Source organism: Lactuca serriola, chromosome 5, assembly GCF_051521515.1.
Source record: "Lactuca serriola cultivar US96UC23 chromosome 5, Lser_US96UC23_V15, whole genome shotgun sequence".
Taxonomy (NCBI): domain Eukaryota; kingdom Viridiplantae; phylum Streptophyta; class Magnoliopsida; order Asterales; family Asteraceae; genus Lactuca; species Lactuca serriola.
This window is the reverse complement of record NC_136412.1, coordinates 130,229,877-130,253,837: the sequence shown is the minus strand read 5'-3', so window position 1 is coordinate 130,253,837 and position 23,961 is coordinate 130,229,877.

The following is a 23,961-nucleotide window of genomic DNA, read 5'->3' as shown; positions in this document are numbered from 1 at the left end:
CCGTGAACGGTGTTTGCGGCCAACCAGGTTTACCGGCGTAAACGGGTTTACGACTGTAAACGAGTTCACGGCCCTGAAAGTTTGCGGTTTCTTGGAGATTTTAAGCTGTTCTTGGTGAAAATATGAAGATTTGAAGATTCAATCTTGATGATATGAATGTTCTTGGGATGTTCTTGGGAGCAAATGGAGAGGATTTTTAGGTGAAAAAGATGAAAAATGAAGAATCTCTCCCGGAAAAGCATATATATACTGGTTGGGTTTACAAAGATGAAAAATGAAGAATCTCTCACGGCTATAAACTGGTTTGTGGCCCAAGAGTTTGTAGCCTAAGGGTTTACCACCCAAGGGTTTGCGTCTGTAAACTCTTGGTTGTTCGAGTTTTTGCTGATTTTTCGAGAGTAAACCTGATTTTTCACACGTTTTTGGTTCTAATGGATTATGTAATATGTAATATATATATATATATATATATATATATATATATATATATATATATATAGAGAGAGAGAGAGAGAGAGTTATTTTCTAACCCTCATGAGCTTAACGGAAATAAATACAATTCGAAATTTTATATGATGAAGTTGACTTTTGTTGACTAGAAAGTATCAGGTTGTCACATCATCCCCCTGTTAGAGGAAATTGTTGGATTACTGTCTAAGTCCATAACTATTTTGGTATGTACTTGACCCGATTATGAGCATGGTCCTTTTGGGTTGCCTTCACCATAGCAATATGTTGGATGAATTAAGGAGATAAAGGTTTACTTATGATTTATTAATATATTATAAGAATAATATATTAAAGGAGAAATCATATTGTTTAATTAATATTAGTCAATAATTAATTAAGAATTAATTTTGTGGCTAAAAGAGATTAATTAAACTTAGGGGACTGGAGTTGTAATTATAAGATAATTACAATTGGGCTATGGATCACCTAATAATATATAGGTTGGATGAATTCTATAGGAAGCCCATAAGGAATTCGTCCAAGGGATATGTTAAAGGAGTCCATGGCCTGCTTAGGGCCTAAGCAGTCAGATTAGGGTTTCCTGGTTGCAAACCCTAACAGCCTACATGTATATAATGGACCCCGATGCCCCAAAAACGTGGCTAAGTGTTCCTTTAGGGTTTCCAACCATTTTGGTGCTTCCCCTCTCTTCTCTCCTTCACCCAATTGCTTAGTGGTGTTTGTGACTCCATTAGAGGTGCAACACTTGAGGCACTAAGCTTTTTGATGCAAATCAAAGTAAGGAATTGATTGTTATTACTATGTAACAATCAAAGGTAAGGTCTAAACCCTAATTTCAGTTATAGTTTATTAGATATAGGGTTTATGGCTTTGGATAATCAAATGCATTTTCATTAGACAAATTAGATCCAAAAGCTACTAGGGTTTGCATGTACACCATAAGAATGATGTATTGCTCTAAACCCATCAGTGGTATCAGAGCCTAGGGCTGTTTGTTGATGAATTGATGCTTATTTGATAGTTTATTCGCTGAAAAAACGATTTTTGCACCTTCTGCTTAACTGACTCAGCGAGTTAGGTTGACTCGGCGAGTCCAGTCTCTGACTCGTCGAGTCTGAGGGTCTGGCAGCATTTTTTGGCGATTTTCTTGCTGTTTTGACTTGGGATACTTACCATAAACGTTTTTAATTAATAATATCTGATTTTTATTGATTTTGGGTGAATATCCTTACCAAAATAGTAGATAATTACCATTTAATCAAATATTTGTTACCTTATATGATAATGTTTAATTATTTGAGTTATTTGATGAATTATCCTGCAAGAAATTTGACTAGGTCAAAATTAGATAATTGCCTTATTTGAATTGTTGATCTAGAATGTTCTTGAAAAGTTTCAATTTTCCCCTTTTAGGTTTTATCGTTTAAATTTGAACTTAAAAGTTTTGTTTTTGAAATTTAAATAGTTAAACCCTAATGTTTTGAAATGTTTCAAAACTTGCCCTCAAGTTTTGGAATTTAAAATTTTTTGATTAATAGTTTAATTATGTAATATTGAAATTCTAAACCCTAGTGTTTTGAAAAGTTCAAATTACACCCACATGGTTTTGTTAAGTTAATTAAAAGTTTAATTAAAAGAGAAAGTTAATAAAACCACCTAGTATTTTAAAAGTGTAAAATACACCCTATACTATATATATATATATATATATATATATATGTAACATTAAAAGTCTAATTATATATATATATATGTGTGTGTGTGTGTGTGTGTGTGTTTGTGTGTGTGTGTGTAAAGAGTAAGTCTTACCATTAGTATGCCTCATTCACGAAGCTGGTCTGTAAGGGGTGTTTAAGGAAATTGCCTATAAAATGGAGATTGAATGGGTATCCACTCTTACCCACCGCACTCTTGACTAGTGGATGGTCGTTAGCCGAACGGGTAGGATAGGACAGAAACATTCCATTATAAGTATAATGAAGTACAAAGTAACTACATGCTTTTACAAATTCCCAAATCATAGTTACTTTAGGCAAAATGTGAAATTATATGCTAATCCATGGAATTACACTTCGTACCCTTGTCAAACGTTAATGGAGCGTGTGTGGTTAACCGGCACCCTAATTTGGAATTGACATTGGTGGCGAAGGGTGGCTCGATGTTTATCATAGATCAATGGAGCGTGTGTGGCTAACCGACACATTGATTAGGTGATAATAGCATTGAGTACACCACATGATTCACAAGATTATTCAGACTTTGTTTGTGATCCTCGGCATCCCAGTCACAAACTTGAAGGGCATAATCGAGATTAAACATGTCATTGAAAAGTTCAATGAATCTAAAAAGATCTAGGAGTTTTAATTCATTTAAAACTTAAATTTGTTTTTCGTTTTTCATGTTGGAAATTGAGAAATCGTCATTTACCTACCTTTAAATATTCTGCAACTAGATTACGTCATCCCTCTTCTAAGTTTTAGAGTATTGTGTTGGATCCTAGCCTTGATGTTTCATTTGGGTGTTACATCAAGGATTCTAATCAACTTAACTTGAATTTCTCCTGTTTTGTAGATGTCTGAATCGAACTATGGTCTTCCCAAATCTCATGGAACAAGTTTTCCAAATGAAGATGATATTCCACGATATGATCGAGGAACCAGAGATCATGCTTCACTTCCTCCACCTCCTCCTATTATTCTCCCTAACCTACAAGTTCAAAGGCTTGAAAATTTCAAGCTCACTCAAGCCCTTTTCGTAAGTAAACACGAAGATGGGAAACCTGTGTGTGCACACGTCTTAGAGATGAAGTCACACATTGACAGGTTAAGGATGTTGGGTGTCGAGATTTTAGGTGAGTTGGCTGTTGACTGGGTTCTTCAGTCGCTTCCTGAATCATATAGTGAGTTCGTTAGAGAGTATTATATGATGGACCACGAAGTGATCCTCAGTGATCTCACCTGTTTGCTTATAGTTGCTGAATCAGCAATGATTTGGCGTGCTGGTCAAGCAAATTTGTCTGGTGAATCAAACTCCCAAATTTCAATGGACACTGGCAACATTGGAAGTCCAGAAAGGACTAAGCATGATATTGTCCCATGTGCTGTGCCAAAGGAGTCCATTTGCTTTTATTACAAAGAGAAGGGGCATTGGAGACGAAGCTGCCCAAACTACCTGAGAGATCTAAGAGATGGGAGAGTCTAGGCATATGGCTCTACTTCAGGTAAAATCCATTATCTAACTCTTTTGAGTTCCTATTCTAGATTCTTAATTCATGATGTGATAAGATTACATTTTGATGTATTGTAGGATCCAAGAAAAGAGAGAAATCTTAAGGGAAGAAGTGAGCTGAATCTAATCATGAAGAAAATGGATTTCGATCGCATTGTTTGAAGATTGGATTCTTGAGCTACTACTTGGAGTTAGAATAGATTTCTTAGGAATATATAATAGCATAGTTTTTTAGTTGAATTGCATTGTAAGGAGAAAGTTTTTTCTGCAATAAAATAAATTTTTTTTTGTCTTATTTATTTATCCTTGCAATGATGTGTATGAAAAATTGATGTTTGAAGGTTTCTATTATTAGCAATAATGGATTTGATTCTTAATTATGTTATTTGTGGAAATGTCGAGAATTTACCAAATAGGGAGAGTTTCTCATCTCCCAAGTTTCAATTGGATAGAAACTTGGAATCATATGACTTGGTTGTGTGATGAATGAGAAACTTCATATTTGGAAATTAGACTAATTCTTTGACAAAGTGTCAAGTGAAAGGAACAGGAGATCGAGTACACTAGGTTGTGTGTTGATCAAGTCCACCACAAGAGTGACAAAGATATTCATCACGATTTACTAAAGTTTAGTAAATATGATTATACTTATAAGATTAAATGTAATTCTGAGTTAATTGAAAAGGTATCAATAAATGGCACGACGAATAAGAAGCATCAAGAGGGTAGAAAGATAAAAGTTTCTCCATCCTAAGAAGAAGGGAGAGTACCTTTTATTGTGTTTTATGATAGTCTTAATGATTAAGAACCATATCTGAATTGACCCTCTAAGTGACTCTTAGTGCATTTGTATGGCTAAGAAGAGGAATCGAGAATTATGGAAATGGTTAAATCAAGAAGTCAATCACACTTCATTCCGATATCGAGTCTTAGAGTCATACTCCAAGATTGCGAATTGAGTGACACGTCTTTAGTAGGTTTATAACACTCAACAAATGTGGAATTGGAAAAGATCTTCTTATTCTTGCACATTGAAATTGGTAAGTCGTGATGTCTTGCAGAAGACACAGACCAACAAGAACCAATTGAGCGAAGTGTTAGTCTTGATAGGATTTCTAACTAAATCTTGAATATTTGTTTTGTCAAGAAACGTTCCTTGACAATGAGAATCTTATATGTCAAGAAGTCAGTGGGAGTCTCAATTTTCTTGAAAATTTCAAGAGCTAATCAAGAATAAACCAATAGTTAATCACTAGCACACGATTTGAGGTTGGTAACCTATCGTGTTGACATTATTTTGTTTCTGTGGCTTTCCAAGTATGCCAAATATGTATGTGAGTTCTATGAGTTCTCATGTGAATGCATAAAGACAAATCACCTTGATCAATGGAAAGTACATTGATATGTAGGGGTGAATTGCTTGGAAGACATGGTGGGCATTCATGCTACCATGAAGCTAGGAATTGAGATTGAACAAGTTTAGTCCATATGAGTTTGGATTTGTCGCAAACCTTGGTTTTGGCAAATTCACATGTATAGGAACACATACACCATAAAATCTAAGTTTCATAAGGTTCATCTCCTTCATGAAAATGATTGCGAGGCAATGCTTTCAGTAAGAGAGATTTTAAGAGGATTGCAATTATGAAAATTGTATTCTCAAATTCGATTATGATTATGACATCCCTTTTCATAGTTTGAATTGTGAGATTTTGTAATTGGTCTGAACATTTGGGACTTAGTAACATAAGTTCTGAATTTCTTTAGACATACATGTGAGCTTTCTAAGGCAAAGGTGTATGAGTTTAAGAAGCTTAGATAAAGGCTTATCAAAGCATCAGGTATTTAGAAATATGAACTTAAGGAATTCAATAAGCATTGTCTTATGGAATTTATGTCAAAGCTAGTGGGAGCATAAATGTTATGCTTGTATGGTAATAATCATCTTGTTAGTGGGAGCATGATTATTATTTCATGTATTGCAAGTTAGCAATATTAATTATAAAAAACTAAGATTCACTTGGCAAAGTTGTAGGGGTTGAAAAGTTGTTTTGCTATAATTAAGCGACAGAATATTATACTTCATTTCAAATCTAAAGGCTTAGATTGTGTAATTTTAATCAAATTTAGTCAAATGTATATGAATGTTGTGTTGGAATGTTTCAACATGAGGAAATCCTATATATGAAAAGGATAATTGCATTCTAAAAATTTGGTTATGATTACAGCATCCCTTTTCATAATCAAAATTGTGAGAACATGGCAATTAGAAATATTATAGCAAAAGACTAGTAAAGTATCACGTATTTATATAAGACATTATGAATCGTGTCCCATACGCTTCGGGTATAGGATTGATTGCATATGCTATAATGTTTGATCATTCTAAAATTTTCCAAATGCCTAGCTCATTAAGAGGGAAAAGGGAATAGAACGGTTTTTGACTAAAATTATTAAACAACTATCAAAGAATGATATAAGGTTCGCCAAGGATTTGTCGCTTGTGAGTAGTTGGAAGTATACTGTTGGATGGACCATATTGACATTATTATGAATAAATAAGATTCTATTAAGAATGAGTTGCTGTATGGAAAATATGGAAATGTTTCCATATTGGGAGTTGGAAATTAAGAATTTATGTCTAGATTAGAAAATTTTATGCAAAAAGGATGTTCAAAGGAATGTACTTTAAGTGAGAGACATCACATATATAGAATTGTTTTGTAACAATTTCTGATAGAGAACCTTGTATTTTCATTGGCCAACTCTTGGTGAATTTTTTGCTATGACTTTACGAAAGGATCGTTGCATAAAATATTAGAATCTAACATATTCTAGTAGTGGCAAGAACCTTGTGTTCTTACACTAACGATGAGGATTAGGAATTGTGAAATGAGCATCATTGGAAAAGTTTTCAATTGATCTATTTCATGGACCATAGGAAACAAAGTGTGCATGCTTGGAGCATGGGACAATTGTCGTTGTAATTCAAGTAATGAGTTGATTATCGGAAACATTAAATGATAAATAATGAGTAGTCAATATGGTGGTTAAATATAAGTGTTTTATTTACTCTCACAAGTTTGGGGTTATATAGGATTAAGTATTATTGTTGTGTTTCACTTTGCATGTTTTGACTTCCAGAATAACTAGGTTGTTCAAACATCTACAGTCGGTCATACATTGGGAGTAGGTAGGAAGGAAGACTGTCATGAATCTATCTGTAGATTGTCTTAAGTGTTTAGACATAGCACAAGTTTGTTGTAGAGTTCATGAGTGCTTTGATAAGATTAGAGTATTGGATTAAACCCACGCTCACGAGAATCACTTCATGGATTTTATCACGAGTGATTGTGAGACGATAATATTGTATATTCTTGAAACAAAGTAGTGAGTTGTTATTTGGTGGTCGATTGCAAATTGATGATAAGTAAACGCACCAGTAACTTTGTGTTATAAAACTTATTGTTGTGTGTGATTCGATGAGTGAGTACAAGCGAGCATTTGAGTCAAAGTTTATCGATTTCTTTTACCCAAAGTGAGATAAAAGTGATATCTGTGGTCCCGTCGATGATTTAGTGATGACACCCTAAGTGGTTGGCCAAGTCGGGACTAAGTTGATGTGTTCAATTGTAGTCTGTTGTCAGTCGTTATAAATCGGAAGTCGGAAACAATATAGAGAGAATGATCGAAATTCATGTCTTGTGTCTATACAATATCTTGAGAATGGAGGAATATATGATCCCTAATCTAAAGGACACGCGTATCTGATAAGATCAGAGTTGACATCGGCTTTTGAAAGCTACGATTGATGATCAGGTTCTGAAGTTATGCAAAATAGTTATTAGACTTATCCAAGTGGGAGACTGTTGGATTAGTGTCTAAGTCCATAACTATTTGGGTATGTACTTAACCCGATTATGAGGATGGTCCTTTTGGGTTGCCTTCACCATAGCAATATGTAGGATGAATTAAGAAGAGAAAGGTTTAATTATGATTTATTAATATATTATAAGAATAATATATTAAAGGAGAAATCATATTGTTTAATTAATATTAGTCAAGAATTAATTTTGTGGCTAAAAGAGATTAATTAAACTTAGGGGACTGGAGTTGTAATTATAAGATAATTACAATTGGGCTATGAATCACCTAATAATATATAGGTTGGACAAATTCTATTGGAAGCCTATAAGGAATTCGTCCAAGGGATATGTTAAAGGAGTCCATGGGCTGCTTAAGTCCTAAGCAGACAGATTAGGGTTTCCTAGTTGCAAAACCTAATAGCCTACATGTATATAATGGACCCCGATGCCCCAAAAACATGGATAAGTGTTCCTTTAAGGTTTTCAGCCATTTTTGGTGCCTCCCCTCTCTTCTCTCCGTCATCTAATTGCTTAGTGGTGTTTGTGACTCCATTAGAGGTGCAACACTTGAGGCATTAAGCTTTCTGAAGCCAATAAAAGCAAGGAATTGATTGTTATTGCTATATAACAATCAATGGTAAGGTCTAAACCCAAATTTCAGTTATAGTTTATTAGATCTAGTGTTTATGGCTTTGGATAATCAATTGCATGTTCATAAGACAAACTAGATCCAACAGCTATTACGGTTTGCATGTACACCATAGGAATGATGTATTACTCGAAACCCATTAGGAATTTCGTCCCGAAATTCTTTCTAAAATGAATAAAATTATGGACTAGGAAAAGAGATGCAGATACTTCTTTTGCATATGGTCTTCTTGCTCCCAAGTGAATTTGGGTGACCACTTGGGATTCCAGCAAACCTTCACTATCGGGATGCTAGTTTGCTTTGTTCGTTTGACTTCCCTATCCATGATTTCGACCGGTTCTTCCATGAAATTAAGACTCTTGTTGACCTCGATTTCATCGAGTGGAATCACAATAGTCTCGTTGGATCGGCAATGTTTAAGATTTGACACATGGATGACGGGATGGATGGTGCTAAGCTCTTGGCGTAATCGGAGTTTGTAAGTTACGGGACTGATCCTTGTGCAGATATCGAACGGTCCAATGTATATTGGATTTAGCTTTCCACGCTTTCCGAAGCATATCATGCCCTTCCAAGATGAGACCTTCAACAGAACGCGGTCACCAACCTGGAACTCCAAGGGTTTTTGCCTCTTATCGGCGTAGCTCTTTTGCCTATCCCTTGAGGCTTTAAGTTATTCCTAGATTTGTACGATCTTTTTTGTGGTTTCTCGGATATTCTGGGCCAATGAGAGTGCTATCTGTGACTTGACCTCTAGCTAGCTACGTATTGCCCACCTCAGCCCATCACAAAGGCGATATGCACTTATGGCCATAGAGGTCTTCGAATGGAGCAGACTTAATTCTAGTGTGATAGTTGTTGTAGGAGAATTCGACTAGTGGCAAATGGGTATCCCATGACTTGCCAAAGTCGATAACGCATGCTCTCAGCCTGTCTTCAAGGTTTGAATGGTTCTCTCACTTTGTTCGTCAGTTTGAGGATGATAAGCTATACTCATGTCCAACTTAGTCCCAAGAACGTTCTGAAGTGACTGCTAGAATGGCCAGGTAAATTTGCTATCTCTTTCTAAGATAATGGATACGGGCACCCTGTGCAGTCGTACTATCTCTTGGATGTAGGTTCTAGTGAGTCTCTCCATTTTGTATGTTTGTGTGATTTCAGGAAGTGGGCGGACTTGGTCTGTCTATCAACAATTACCAAATAATATCATGGCCACTCGGGGTTTTGGGTAAATTGGTAATGAAGTCCATTGTAATTTGTTCCCACTTCTAGTAAGGTATTTTTGGCTATTGAAGTAAACCTAAGGGCTTTTGATATTCCACCTTAACCCTGGCGCAATTTAGGCACTTGCCCACGAAGGTAGCAATTTCTGCTTTCATGTTTGGCCACCAATAGAGCTTCTTGAGATCTAGATACATCTTATCTGAACCTGGGTGCACGGATTATCGAGTTTTGTGGGCTTCATACATGACAACCTCTTTGTAACCACCAAACTTTGGAGTCCAGATCTGGTTCATGAGATAACGAACCCGTCAACCTTGATTTCGAAGTTCTTCTCCATTCCCTTTAAGGCTTCATATGACAAGCCGACATTTCGAGGCAATATAATGCAACACCAGTCAAATTTAGGTCAAAATTTGACTTCCCTAAAATATTATTTGGGTTAAATAAAGTGGTAGTAATCGTATTAAGGTTTTCGTACAGGTAAAGAACACTAGAATCCGAGTTATAACGAAGAAATTATGACCAATCTAAGATCCGCGGCAAAAAATCAGCAACACTGATAGACGTAAAACTTGAAGTTTCAATACAATAATTTTTAGCCTTAGGTATCTAAATGAAAGTTGTATACATCATCAAACTGTAAACTTACATAAAAAGAACGTCAATATCTGACTTCGTATGAGGAAGTTATGAAATTTCCAAGATTTGGATATAGCAGTAGACAGCTAAAAACTCGAAATAGAGATCGAGAGACTTTTAGCCGAAATAACACAAATGAGAATCGAAGATCTCATCATTGGTATTACAACGGTAAAAAGTCTGACGAAAACGGACGTCGGATGAAGAAGTTATGGATTTTTAACGGACTGTTCTTGTCCTGGCCTGTTAAAAATAAATAATTAAAAATAAAATCAAAACCAACCGACGAAGTCTAAATGAAAGTTGTAGAGTACATTCTCACCTACGCGTGCATATAAAGAATGTCAAAAACGGAGTTCGTACGCGAAAGTTATGGATTTTACAAGTTCGAGGCACACACACCAAGACGATTTACGCCCAGCGTACTCGGGTGCTAGGCCTTGGTTCGTCCACGTCGCTCCGGGTCCCATCCAATGCTCCGTCCGAGGATGCGGTAAGCGTTGACGTCGCGTATGCCCAGCGTAACCGAAGTACGCCCAGCGTAACGAGTACGCCCACTGTACTCTGAAATTACGCCCAACGTAATCCCTCATTCAGCACCTTATAAATATCATACGAGGCTGCCCGAGTTTATTTGCTTCCTTACTCATTTCTTTCACCTTGGAACCCCTCTAAAGCCCCACTAAACCACCCGAAAGTCCCAGTACACCCCTAGTACGCGACGCAAGGCTCGACACCCCGAAGCTCCCGAGAAATAAATTAGCTTTCTAGTCGAAGTTCTGCTCGATTTATTGTCTCAACTTCTTCAAGTCACCACTTCAATCATGTGAGTTCATACCCCTATAAACTACACTTTCAAATGCTTTATTAATGCTTTTTATACGCTTTTAAAGGGGGGGGGGGGATAGAAGTAAACACATGGTTATCCTTGTGTGAAAGACATAAATCTTTTGTTATATAATCAATCATATGCGATTCATAACTTTTTTTCAAGCCAATGATTTTATATACTTTATAACTGCGTTTAGAGCAAAGGTTTCTTTTACTTTACACTGTCTTATGAAACAAACTACTTTTTAAATCATTTTATACATTGACATCGAGTCGTCAATATTTATTATTAAACTCTTTAAGTTTTTTACAAAACTTCCTTTTAAACTTATGTATTATGTGTACATATGTAGATATAAAAGTATTGTTCAATCAGTTCAATACCTTTGGGTAGCAAATGTATACTTTCATTCAAATTACACAAATTACTAGTAAGCTATTATAGGTATAGTTTAGGAGAAATACTATCATATACAAATACTATAACAGAGAATACTATAACAGAATGCAAAACATGTCACGATAATGTCTTGCCCTTTTGGGAATAAAACATGTTTTATATAAATATCAAACACTTTAGTTATATTTTGAGTATAAATGTTTGAGAATGTTATTACAAATGTTATACGGTACATACAAAGCCGACACTACACTAGGGTTTACTATTCAAACGAAACACACTTTTGGAAAAACTATAATAGGTATAGTTTACAAGGTAATCATGAGATTTTACATACTATAAGTACTACATCAAGGAAATACTTTAATATCCAAGAACAAATGGACTTCTCATACGTAAATCTATTTGATACTAAGTTTTGTGAGACGTTCGGCTTCACGTACTTTCGAGTATGCGGTTAAAGTCCTGTATTATATACCATAATATCTTGTAGGGAGAGCGTGATACTTGTGTATAGATCTATACGGGATTGACAATCCCGCACCTAAGCTGTTAGCTACAGCTAGATCGGCAGGTCTGGGGTGACAAATGTCGTAACATTCCAATGCCTGAAGAATGTTGTGACAGGCAGCCTGAATCATTAGTATGGTTATAAAACTCACATGGAGTATTAAAAACACACGTTGATTTACGGGGTCATCAAATGCTTTAGTAATTTTATACATACATAAATCTACTATTAAGGAATGAAAAACATCATTGTGTTACAATATTGGAACTTTTAAACTGCTACCCACTTACAGAAAAACATCGGATTTCTAGAAGTAAACATTCAAATCAGTCGGGTCTTGGTAGAAAGCTACTTTAATACTAGTAGAAAATATGGGATTTTCTAGGAACTTTCAAATATATCCAAACCATTCGATTCAGTTTTATACAAACAAATTACATTGAACAATTTCAAACGTTTTCTTCATACTTATACAAACAATGACATTAAATACTTATGAAATCACCAGCTTAAATGCTGACCTATGCTTTTAAAATAACTTGTATTCTCAGGTCGTCAGTAGACAGATACTGATGCCAGGTTTTGAGAAGACGAAGCTTATGTCAAGACTAATGTTTTATTTTGATCATCCTGTTTATGTCATATTACTATGAAAGAACCCATATGTATTAAACTATATTATTAATGCAATGGATGATGTTGTTGCTTGTTTACTACTTTACATTGTTATGATACTATACATGAAGCCATCCACCCCTGAACATTTCTGCCGTTCCGGTTTGGGGGTGTGACACTTCACCCGCCACATTTTCTGGTTTTAAGGTTTCCAGCTGAGCCTCTTTGATTTACATGGACAGATTGGAATCGATTATCACTGTCAGTGCCTTCACCCAATGAACTGAATACTCCTTTAGGCTGAGGGCATCCGCTACTACATTGGCCTTGCCAGGTTGATAGCCTATTTCACACTCGTAGTCATTGAGTATCTCTACACTTCGCCGTTGCCTCATGTTAAGCTCCTTCTGATCAAAGATGTGCTAAAGGATTTTATGGTCGGTGAAGATACTGCACTTGGTTCTGTAGAGGTAATGTCTCCAGATTTTTACGACAAAGATCACTGCTCCCAACTCCAGATCGTGAGTTGTATAATTGAATTCGTGTGTCTTCGTTTGTCTTGAGGACTAAGTAATTACTTTTCCTCGCCGCATGAGCAGACAGCCTAGCCCTTTATTGGATGCATCACAGTAGACAACGAAGTTGTCCTTCCTTTCTGGAAGAGGCAGGATCGGTTCGCTGCATAAGGCCTACTTCAATGTTTGGAACGCAGTGTCTTGCTTCTCTTCCCAACTAAAGGTTACACCTTTCTGAGTCAGGGCAGTAAGAGGCTTAGTAATCCAGGAGAAGTTTTGGATGAATCTGCGATAGTAGCCAACAAGACCCAAGAATTGACGGATTTCTGTGGGTGTCTTCCGTGCTGATGTAGCACCTGATTCCCGATACGCATTTAATTTAAACATTTTGGTATTTTCTCTGGTAGACGACGAGTTGGTGGCCCAACTTGTCGAGTAGAGTCGGGTCCTGCGGACATTTTGAATGACCTACTTGACGCTTTCGCAAGCTCTTGGGGTAATCAGAGTTTGTAAGCTACGGGACCGATCCTTCCGTGAATATCGAACGGTCCAATGTATCTTGGATTTAGCTTTCCACGCTTTCCGAAGCGTATCATGCCCTTCCAGGATGAGACCTTCAACATAACGCGGTCACCAACTTGGAACTCCAAGGGTTTTTGTCTCTTATCGGCGTAGCTCTTTTGCCTATCCCTTTAGGCTTTAAGTCCTTCCTGGATTTATACGATCCTTTTTGTGTTTTCTCGGATAATTTCTGGGCCAATGAGAGTGCTATCTGCGACTTGACCTCTAGCTAGCTGTGTATTTCCCACCTCAGCCCATTACAAAGGGGATCTGCACTTATGGCCATAAAGGGCTTCAAATGGAGCAACCTTAATGCTAGTGTGATAGTTGCTGTTGTAGGAGAATTCGACTAGTGGCAAATGGGTATCCCATGACTTGCCAAAGTCGATAACGCATGCTCTCAGCCTATCTTCAAGGTTTGAATGGTTCTCTCACTCTGTTCGTCAGTTTGAGGATGATAAGCGATACTCATGTCCAGCTTAGTTCCTAGAACCTTCTGAAATGACTGCTAGAATGGCCAGGTGAATCTGCTATCTCTTTCCAAGATAATGGATACGGGCACCCTATGCAGTCGTACTACCTCTTGGATGTAGGTTCTAGTGAGTCTCTCCGTTTTGGATGTTTCTTTGATTGGCAGGAAGTGGGAGGACTTGGTCAGTCTATCAACAATTACCCAAATAATATCATGGCCACTTGGGGTTTTGGGTAAATTGGTAATGAAGTCCATTGTAATTTGTTCCCACTTCCACTAAGGTATTTTTGGCTATTGAAGTAAACCTGAGGGCTTTTGATATTCCACCTCTACCTTGGCGCAATTTAGGCACTTGCCCACGAAGGTAGCAATTTCTGCTTCCATGTTTGGCCACCAATAGAGCTTCTTCACATCCAGATACATCTTATCTGAACCTGGGTGCATGGATTATCGAGTTTTGTGGGCTTCATACATGACAACCTCTTTGTAACCACCAAACTTTGGAGTCCAGATCTAGTTCATGAGATAACGAACCCGTCAACCTTGATTTCGAAGTTCTTCTCCATTCCCCTTAAGGCTTCATGTGACAACCCGACATTTCGAGGCAATATAATGTAACACCAGTAAATTTTAGGTCAAAATTTTACTTTCTTAAAATCCTATTTAGGTTAAATAATGTGGTAGGAATTGTATTAAGGTTTTCGTACATATAAAGAACACTAGAATCCGAGTTATAACGAAGAAGTTTTGACCAATCTAAGATTCGCGGCAAAAACCGGCAACACTGATAGACGTAAAACTCAAAGTTTCAATACATTAATTTTTAGACTTAGGTATCTAAATGAAAGTTGTATACATCATCAAACCGTAAACGTTCATAAAAAGAACGTCAATATCTGACTTCGTATGAGGAAGTTATGAAATTTCCATGATTCGGATATAACAGTAGACAACTAAAAAATCGAAATAGAGAACGAGAGACTTTTAACCGAAATAACACAAATGAGATTCGAAGATCTCATCATTGGTATTACAACGGTAAAAAGTCTGACGAAAACGGACGTCGGATGAAGAAGTTATGGATTTTTAACGGACTGTTCCTGTCCTGGCCTGTTAAAAATAAATAATTAAAAATAAAATCAAAACCAGCCGACGAAGTCTAAATGAAAGTTGTAGAGTACATTCTCACCTACGCGTGCATATAAAGAATGTCAAAAACGGAATTCGTACGCGAAAGTTATGGATTTTACAAGTTCGAGGCACACACACCAAGACGATTTACGCCCAACGTACTCAGGTGCTAGGCCTCCAATGCTCTGTCCGAGGATGCGGTAAGCGCTGACGTCACGTACGCCCAGCGTAACCGAAGTACGCCCAGCATAACGAGTACGCCCAGTGTACTCCGAAATTTCGCCTAGCGTAATCCCTCTTTCAGCACTCTATAAATATCATACGAGGCTGCCCGGGTTTATTTGCTTCCTTACTCATTTCTTTCACCTTGGAACCCCTCTAAAGCCCCTCTGAACCACGCAAAAGTCCCGGTACACCCCTAGTACGCGACGCAAGGCCCGACACCCCGAAGTTCCCGAGAAATAAATCGGCTTTCTAGTCGAAGTTCTGCTCGATTTATTGTCTCAACTTCTTCAAGTCACCACTTCAATCATGTGAGTTCATACCCCTATAAACTACACTTTCAAATGCTTTATAAATGCTTTTTATACTCTTTTAAGGGGGGGGGGGTGGAATACAAGTAAACACACGGTTATCCTCGTGTGGAAGACATAAATCTTTTGTTATACTTTTGGTTATATAATCAATCATATGTGATTTATAACTGTGTTTCAAGCAAATGATTTCATATACTTTATAACTACGTTTAGAGACAAGGTCTCTTTTATTTACACTGTCTTATCAAACAAACTACTTTTTAAATCATTTTATACATTGACATCAAGTCGTCAATATTAATTATTAAAATCTTTAAATGTTTTACAAAACTTCCTTTTAAACTTATGTATTATGTGTACATATGTAGACATAAAAGTACTATTCAATCAGTTCAATACCTTTGGGTAGCAAATGTATACTTTCATTCAAATTACACAAATTACTAGTAAGCTATTATAGGTATAGTTTAGGAGAAATACTATCATATACAAATACTATAACAGAGAATACTATAACAGAATGCAAAATATGTCACGATAATGTCTTGCCCTTTTGGGAATAAAACATGTTTTATATAAATATCAAACACTTTAGTTATATTTTGAGTATAAATGTTCGAGAATGTTATTACAAATGTTATACGGTACATACAAAGCCGACACTACACTAGGGTTTACTATTCAAACGAAACACACTTTTGGAAAAACTATAATAGGTATAGTTTACAAGGTAATCATGAGATTTTACATACTATAAGTACTATATCAAGGAAATACTTTAATATCCAAGAACAAATGGACTTCTCATACGTAAATCTATTTGATACTAAGTTTTGTGAGACGTTCGGCTTCACGTACTTTCGAGTATGCAGTTAAAGTCATGTATTATATACCATAATCTCTTGTAGGAGAGCGTGATACTTGTGTATAGATCAATACGAGATTGACAATCCCGCACTTAAGCTATTAGCTACAGCTAGACTGGCAGGTCTGCGGTGACAAATGTCATAACATTCCAATGCCTGAAGAACGTTGTGATAGGCAGCCTGAGTCATTAGTATGGTTATAAAACTCACATGGAGTATTAAAAACACACGTTGATTTACGGGGTCATCAAATGCTTTAGTAATTTTATACATACATAAATCTACTATTTAGGAATGAAAAACATCATTGTGTTACAGTTTTGGAACTTTTAAACTGCCACACACTTACAGAAAAAAATCGGATTTCTAGAAGTAAACATTCAAATCAGTCGGGTCTTGGTAGAAAGCTACTTTAATACTAGTAGAAAATATGGGATTTTCTAGGAACTTTCAAATATATCCAAACCATTCTATTCAGTTTTATACAAACAAATTACATTGAACAATTTCAAACGTTTTCTTCATAGTTATACAAACAATGACATTAAATACTTATGAGCTATCCAGCTTAAATGCTGAGCTACGCTTTCAAAATAACTTGTATTCTCAGGTCGTCAGTAGACAGATACCGATGCCAGGTTTTAAGAAGACGAAACTTATGTCAAGACTCATGTTTTATTTTGATTATCCTGTTTATGTCATATTACAATGAAAGAACCCATATGTATTAAACTATACTATTAATGCAATGGATGATGTTGTTGCTTGTTTACTAGTTTACATTGTTATGATACTGTACACGAAGTCATCCACCCCCGAACGTTTCCGCCGTTCTGGTTTGGGGGTGTGACAGATTGGTATCATAGCTTTGTTTATAGTGAATCGAGTATATCAACCCATAAAAGATATACAAACTATAAACACAACGTGATTAGAAATACTATGACCAAGACTTTATACTTTTAAATCATAAAATATTTAACTAAGTATACATACATGCATTCATACTAAAAACAGTCTCACTAGGACAAAACAAAAGTATTACGATTGTTGAACAACACGATTAGGCTTAGAGACATATAGTCAAACTTGGGAGGATATAGCCTGATCTACTATGTTTTCCGAGGAGTGACTAGCATGTGGCTAAGAATGGTTGTGGTGTTGCAACAAGTCTAAAAACTTACCAACCCTACTACAATGAGAACATTAAAACAGAACATTACTTAAAATACTATTGGAGTATTTTGTGCCACTATAATTACTTATTTAAGAACTAAACAAGTCTTTATTAGTATATCAATAGTTGCCGAATGGATACACTACGATTATATGTAACTATGGTGTCATAGACTTGGAATCTGTGATCTTTGCTTTACTTCCTGTTCCTTGTTTGGTTGTGGACTTAGAGTTAGGATCACTTATTCGAAAGTATATCCTGTTTGGTTACATATGACTGGTATGCACTATGCAGATGTTGGAGTAACTAATAAAGATCATCTTATAATTATCTTAGTTAGTACGTCTATTAGCTATTTCTTTTTCCCTTACTTTCCTGGCCAGGAGAATGAAGGAAGGCTAGATGCAGAACTAGAAGCGGAACCGACAATTCCCCTTAATGCTGAACTTGTTGAAGACTTCCCGGAGGATCCTGAACCCGAACCTGAAGTCGAGAACTTACCTCTAGAAGCCCAAATCCCAATTCAGAACTGTTAGGGTGCAAAGTCACTCTTGGATGTAATGTTTTAGGCTTTCCTCTTTGTATGTGTAAATGGGTTGAGTCTTTCCTATAAATAGGAAGTGAGTGACTCCCATTATGGAAGAGTCCATTTTGGAGTGTTAGACTAGAGAGAGAAATTCTATACAAACCCATTTGTATAATCTTTCTAGATCTAATATGAGCTTACAAAGATTTATTTACTCCTGGTGTTCTTGAATTTGTATGATGAATTACTAGATCTTTTCTATTCCGCACATGCCATCATAATCAACACAACTACAATTGGTATCAGAGCGGGTGTTCTTGAATCTCATCAAGAATTGATCCTTGATGGCTATTTTGATTTGGTGATTCTTATTGTTCATTGATCTTCGTGTTTAGAGAGTGTTTTTGTGTTCTAGAAGTCGAATTTTTCTTTGATTTGATCCATAATTCGACTTTCTCTCTCTAGAATACTTGTTTGTATCACTTTATCTCTCTAGAAAACCCATTCATAATCACTTTCTCTCTCTAGAAAATTTCAAGTTCTTGTAATCATGGAGAAATGGATGATACGTAGGGATGATTTTCAAAGTGAATACTCATTTGAATATCTTCTTTATAGCTTAACTGTTGGATTGATAAGTGAATGTGATATTGTTGTAAATGGAGAAAAGAATGGAGTTGGAGAATTAATTAGTTGTCCAATTTTTCGAACCAAACATTTGTTTGATCGTTTGATTACAACATATCAAAAGAGACGAAGAAATAGAAGAGATGGAGAAGTCATAAAAGGAATTTCTCGTGCCGAATGCAAATATGGAAGCAATAAACTTGAATATTATGCAAATTGTCGTGAAGCTCGGCATGGTATTCTTGATGATGATGATGTTCAAGAAAAAGGAGTTCAATGTGATGTTCTTGATGTTCAAGAAAAAGGAGTTCAAGTTGATTCTCAAGATGAAAAAGTTTTTTGCTCAATTGGAGTTTAAATCGATGATATTTTATGTTCTTGTGATTCGTTTGAAGGAATGATTCTTTATCGAAAGCCGGTGGTTCAAGAAAATCACAAATATCAAACTCCAAAAGATTTGATTCAAACTCAAAATGTTCATGTTGTTGAAAGTGGGTTTGTTCATGAAGTCAAGTCTTCAAGATGCAAAAAGATGAGAAAGAAAAAGAAGAAGAAGATGAATCGGAAGAACAAGCGGGTTTATTCACAAAAATCGTCATATGTTGTGAAGCCAAAATCCTTGAAACAATTTTGGGTTCCAAAGCAACAATCTCCAAGTGTTGAATTGAATTTGAAGTCAAAACCCAAATGTGTTGGTGGTTCTTTTGAAGACGTTCTTGGATCGTCGAAGAACACGAAGAACGAGTTGTACATCTCGCATGGTGGGTGGTACAATGTTCAATTTGGAGATTTTCTCATTCCGACAAAAGAACCAAGATCTTCCAAATTTGATTCGTTTGTTGAAAACGGAACTCGATTCATCAAAAAGGTATCTCAAATTCTCAAATGGATTCTAAAACGTCCATGATTTTGATTCGTGCTTTGCGTTTTTCAAATTTTGATCAAGTTTGTTTCGTTGGATCTAATCCGTTTCAAACCCCATTGTTGATTCAATTATTTTTTTTAGATCAAAAATCAATTTACATACATTTTGTTTAATTCTCGAAATTCACTGTTCATCCAAATTTGATTTCAAAGCCAATCCTAATTTCTATTAATCATTTCGATTTGAAGGCCCAAATTGGTAAGTCTTCACTGTTCATTGATTCACAAGCCCAAATATATTCCGAATGTTGATTATAATAAGATAACTTCAAAAGCGCATTCATATCTCATATTAATCGATATCAAATAATTGTTTACCTGTTTGTACACCTGCATCACCGAGTTGTACAATATGTTCCAAGTTTACTCCAGTTCATTCATCGATTCAACTTCCATTGATTGTTCTTTAATCTTGTATTCATGAGTTCTGATTTCATCCATTTTATTCTAATAATTGTATGAAGTGTGTTGAAAATATAAATTCAAGATTCGATTTCATATGATTTAATATATGATGAAATCGTTTTCACAACAGACATCATCAATTGTGTTTTTGATTTTGTTGAAATTGATCAAGATCTATGAAATTTTTGATAAGAACGTGAGAAGAATAGTTCATCTATCATGTTTTAAATCTAAAATCGATCAATAGAATCAAGGATTTGGTGTTTGTCGGCAATTGAAATCGAAATGTTAAACTCAAAAAGTGAATAATTGATTTCGATTTTGATGAATGAATCGAGAACAACTGAAATCGAAATAATATTGATTTTGGAAAATGTTCGAATCACTTGGTTGATGAGAATCGATACTCAATCAAAGATTCAAAGTTCGCTTTGAGTGACGGGACGGTGATTCGAAGGATTAAAGGTGTTTAATCAAAATCTGGAATTGAAGATGGAAATCAAAAGATACATGTTATTTTGAGGATTCAGGTGTTGAAATCGATTTTAATTTGATCGGTCAATATCGAAATCATTTGGATTGAAGTTCTTGATGACGAACTGTACATGTTTGCATCTTTTTAAAATCGAAGGTCGGTGTGGTTGGATTTGGTGTTAACTTTTGGTTTTCAAAGACTTGATTTTGTGTTACAGTAAACAAAAGAACGAAGAATTGGGGAGTATTGTTCGAACATTTAGAGTCGATGGGTGATGTAGAACGAACGATTTTTTTTTCGTTTTGTGGTGATTTTTGGATGTCGACGAGTTTTTGGATGTTTGGGTTGAACTGAAAAATGAACGAAAAATGATCGACTGTGATTTGGTGAATAAGATTCGAAGAGAACAGATGGGTGAATGTACGAAGGGTTCCTTTGTTTTGGATTGATGAATCGGAGAAGAACTGTAAGGAACAAGGGTGTGTTGGTGATTAAGACACGAAGGGTTCCTGTGTTTGTAAAAAAAAAAAAAATGAAGAACAGCAAGCATCAAAGGGTCCATGTGTTTGGATTTTGAAGATTTGGAAATTGATGATCTGTTGAATGACGAAGATTTGATTTGGGTTTATCAATTCGAAGGGTTGAGTGATTATTAATCGAAAGAATGATTGATACAGTCGTAGGATTGGAAAAACGAAGGGGTGTCTGTGATTTGGATTCGAAGGGGTATTTGTGATTTTGAGTTATTTGGGTGAGATGTCTAAACTAATGAATTTTCGAAGGGAAGCTAATTTCGAAGGGTATGTTTTGAATCATGTACAAAGGGTGTGTTTGGGTTATTTGTTAATGAAGCAATAACAAAATTTCATACGAAGGGTATGGATTAACGAAGAGTGTTGATGGTTTCGTACGGAAAGAATAAAAATAAAAAAAAATAAAAAAAAAATTAAAAAAATCTCCGTACGTTACTCGTTCAAGTCTTCGTCACTGGTAACACGAAATGAGAAGAAGAAACTCAAATGTTTCGCAATTGGTCCCTGTAATTTCGGAGAAGTGGCAAAATTGGTCCAGTTTCGAATTGGAGCAAAAGTTGATGAGAATAAAGAATTTTCGAAGTGAGCACCTACAGCTTCGAAAAGTTGGCAGAAAATACCCAACTTCGAATTTGGAGTAAAAAGCTAAGAAATTGAGAATATTCATTTCTGGTCCCTGCAGTTTGTGCAAATTGACGCTTTCTACCCAGATTTGAAAAAGGGGGAGAGTTTTGCATATTTGGTTGTTTTGGATGCAACGGGTCCCTGCAAGTTTCAGAAAGTGACAATTTCTACCCGGATTTTGAAAAATCTTGCAACTTTCATCCAAAAAGTCAAAATTTTTCATAAATTGGAAATTTTTGTGGCTTTTTCGTGATTGTTTTTCCGTGCAAGATTTTTGGTGATTCATTTTTGGTACACATCAAGGGGGAGTATTGTGAAGATTATTCCTCGGGCGCTTCTCATCCTTAGTGGGTTTTATAATTATTTTTTGATTATAAAAAGGGGGAGAATGATGGGTATTCGAAGCTTTTGGGGTTTGTCGAATATTCATTTGCGGATTTGAAGACCGGTGTTACTTCGAGGGGGAGTTTGGTCTTGATCGCGCTAGCTCATTGGAGATTAAAGCCGGACATCCAATCCTAACTTTGAGGGGGAGAATGTTAGGGTGCAAAGTCACTCTTGGATGTAATGTTGTAGGCTTTCCTCTTTGTATGTGTAAATGAGTTGAGTCTTTCCTATAAATAGGAAGTGAGTGACTCCCATTATGGAAGAGTCCATTTTGGAGTGTTAGACTAGAGAGAGAAATTGTATACAAACCCATTTGTATAATCTTTCTAGATCTAATATGAGCTTACAAAGATTTATTTACTCATTGTGTTCTTGAATTTGTATGATGAATTACTAGATCTTTTCTATTCCGCACATGTCATCATAATCAACACAATTACAAGAACCCTCGTCAATACTTTCATGGTCTGACGCCCCTATGGGTGGAAAGCTTAGAGGCATGGAATCAAGAACAAGATCAACCTATACCATACAACGGAGACAGAAGCCTCTACAACGTGAGCGAAGGGGACTCAGCAGACAGAGTTCTGCCAATCATGGTCCGCATGATTGCTCGCAATGAAATACAAGGCAGGACAGCCATCAACCGAATCATGGATTTTGTTGCCAATATTAGGATGAATACCCTTCACATCCGTCGTCTGGAAGATGCTCGTGACCAAGCATTGTGGGACAAGAAACTTTACTACGAGGATTAGTCGAGACTCGAGCCGAAGTCATAGGGCTCCGAGTACGCCAGAGGAGGTACGAAAGACACCTACTAGATATGGAGCGTCAACTGGCTGAACTAAGGATCATCCGAGGGATACCCGTCCCAAGTAGGAGATGCTTTACCTTCTTTCCTTTCAGTTTAAGGAATAGTCTCCCTATCTATGCTCTAAGTAACACTTTTTTTTTAGTGTAACTATCCCAATACTGTAAGTTCTATTTCACTTAGACTTTATGCTGTCAAAGTCTTTCCTACTCCTGATATGATGTAAGACCTACTCCAAGGTCAAATTTTTCCCAAACCTATTACATCATAAATATCAATGATATTGACAGTCGAATAGTTCCCTAAAAATCTCTGTCCAAATACTTTCATCCTCCAAACATTAGAACTCTATCAAAATCCCACCCTAGTCAAAATTATTGGACTATGGTAACTTAGCTCATGGATCACTTCCAATTCTTTTCGAAAGTTGAATCATGTTATCCACTAACCAGTGACAGCCTAGTTCGAAATAACAATCGTCTTGTGACCATTCTATGAACTTACTTCTACTCTTTACTAGTATTGCATCATAGGGATGTAGGTCAAACCATTGAGATCAGTTTAACCAAAACGAAAAATTTACATTTGTAAGAATGAGTAAAATACATATAGGACTGATCATAATCACTCACGAACTCCTTCTATTTTCATATAGCAGAATCATGTCGCCATCCAGAAATAATCGGCCGAACAACAAAACCCCGATCCTTCATATAGACGCCGCTACCTTCCAAGCCGCAGTAACAGTTGCCGTGAAAGCTGTCCTGGCACACCTCAGCTCTGGCAGCAAAAACAAGGCCGGCAATGGGGTTGACAGTTCAGATTGTTGTATCAATCTAGGAAATCAACAAATGATAAAAATCACAGGTGTACAAAGCCGTAAAGCTGACAATAAGAAACGAAAGCGTCAAGCCCAAAAAGGAGTGCAAGCGATCCCAAAGACTTGCCATGCGA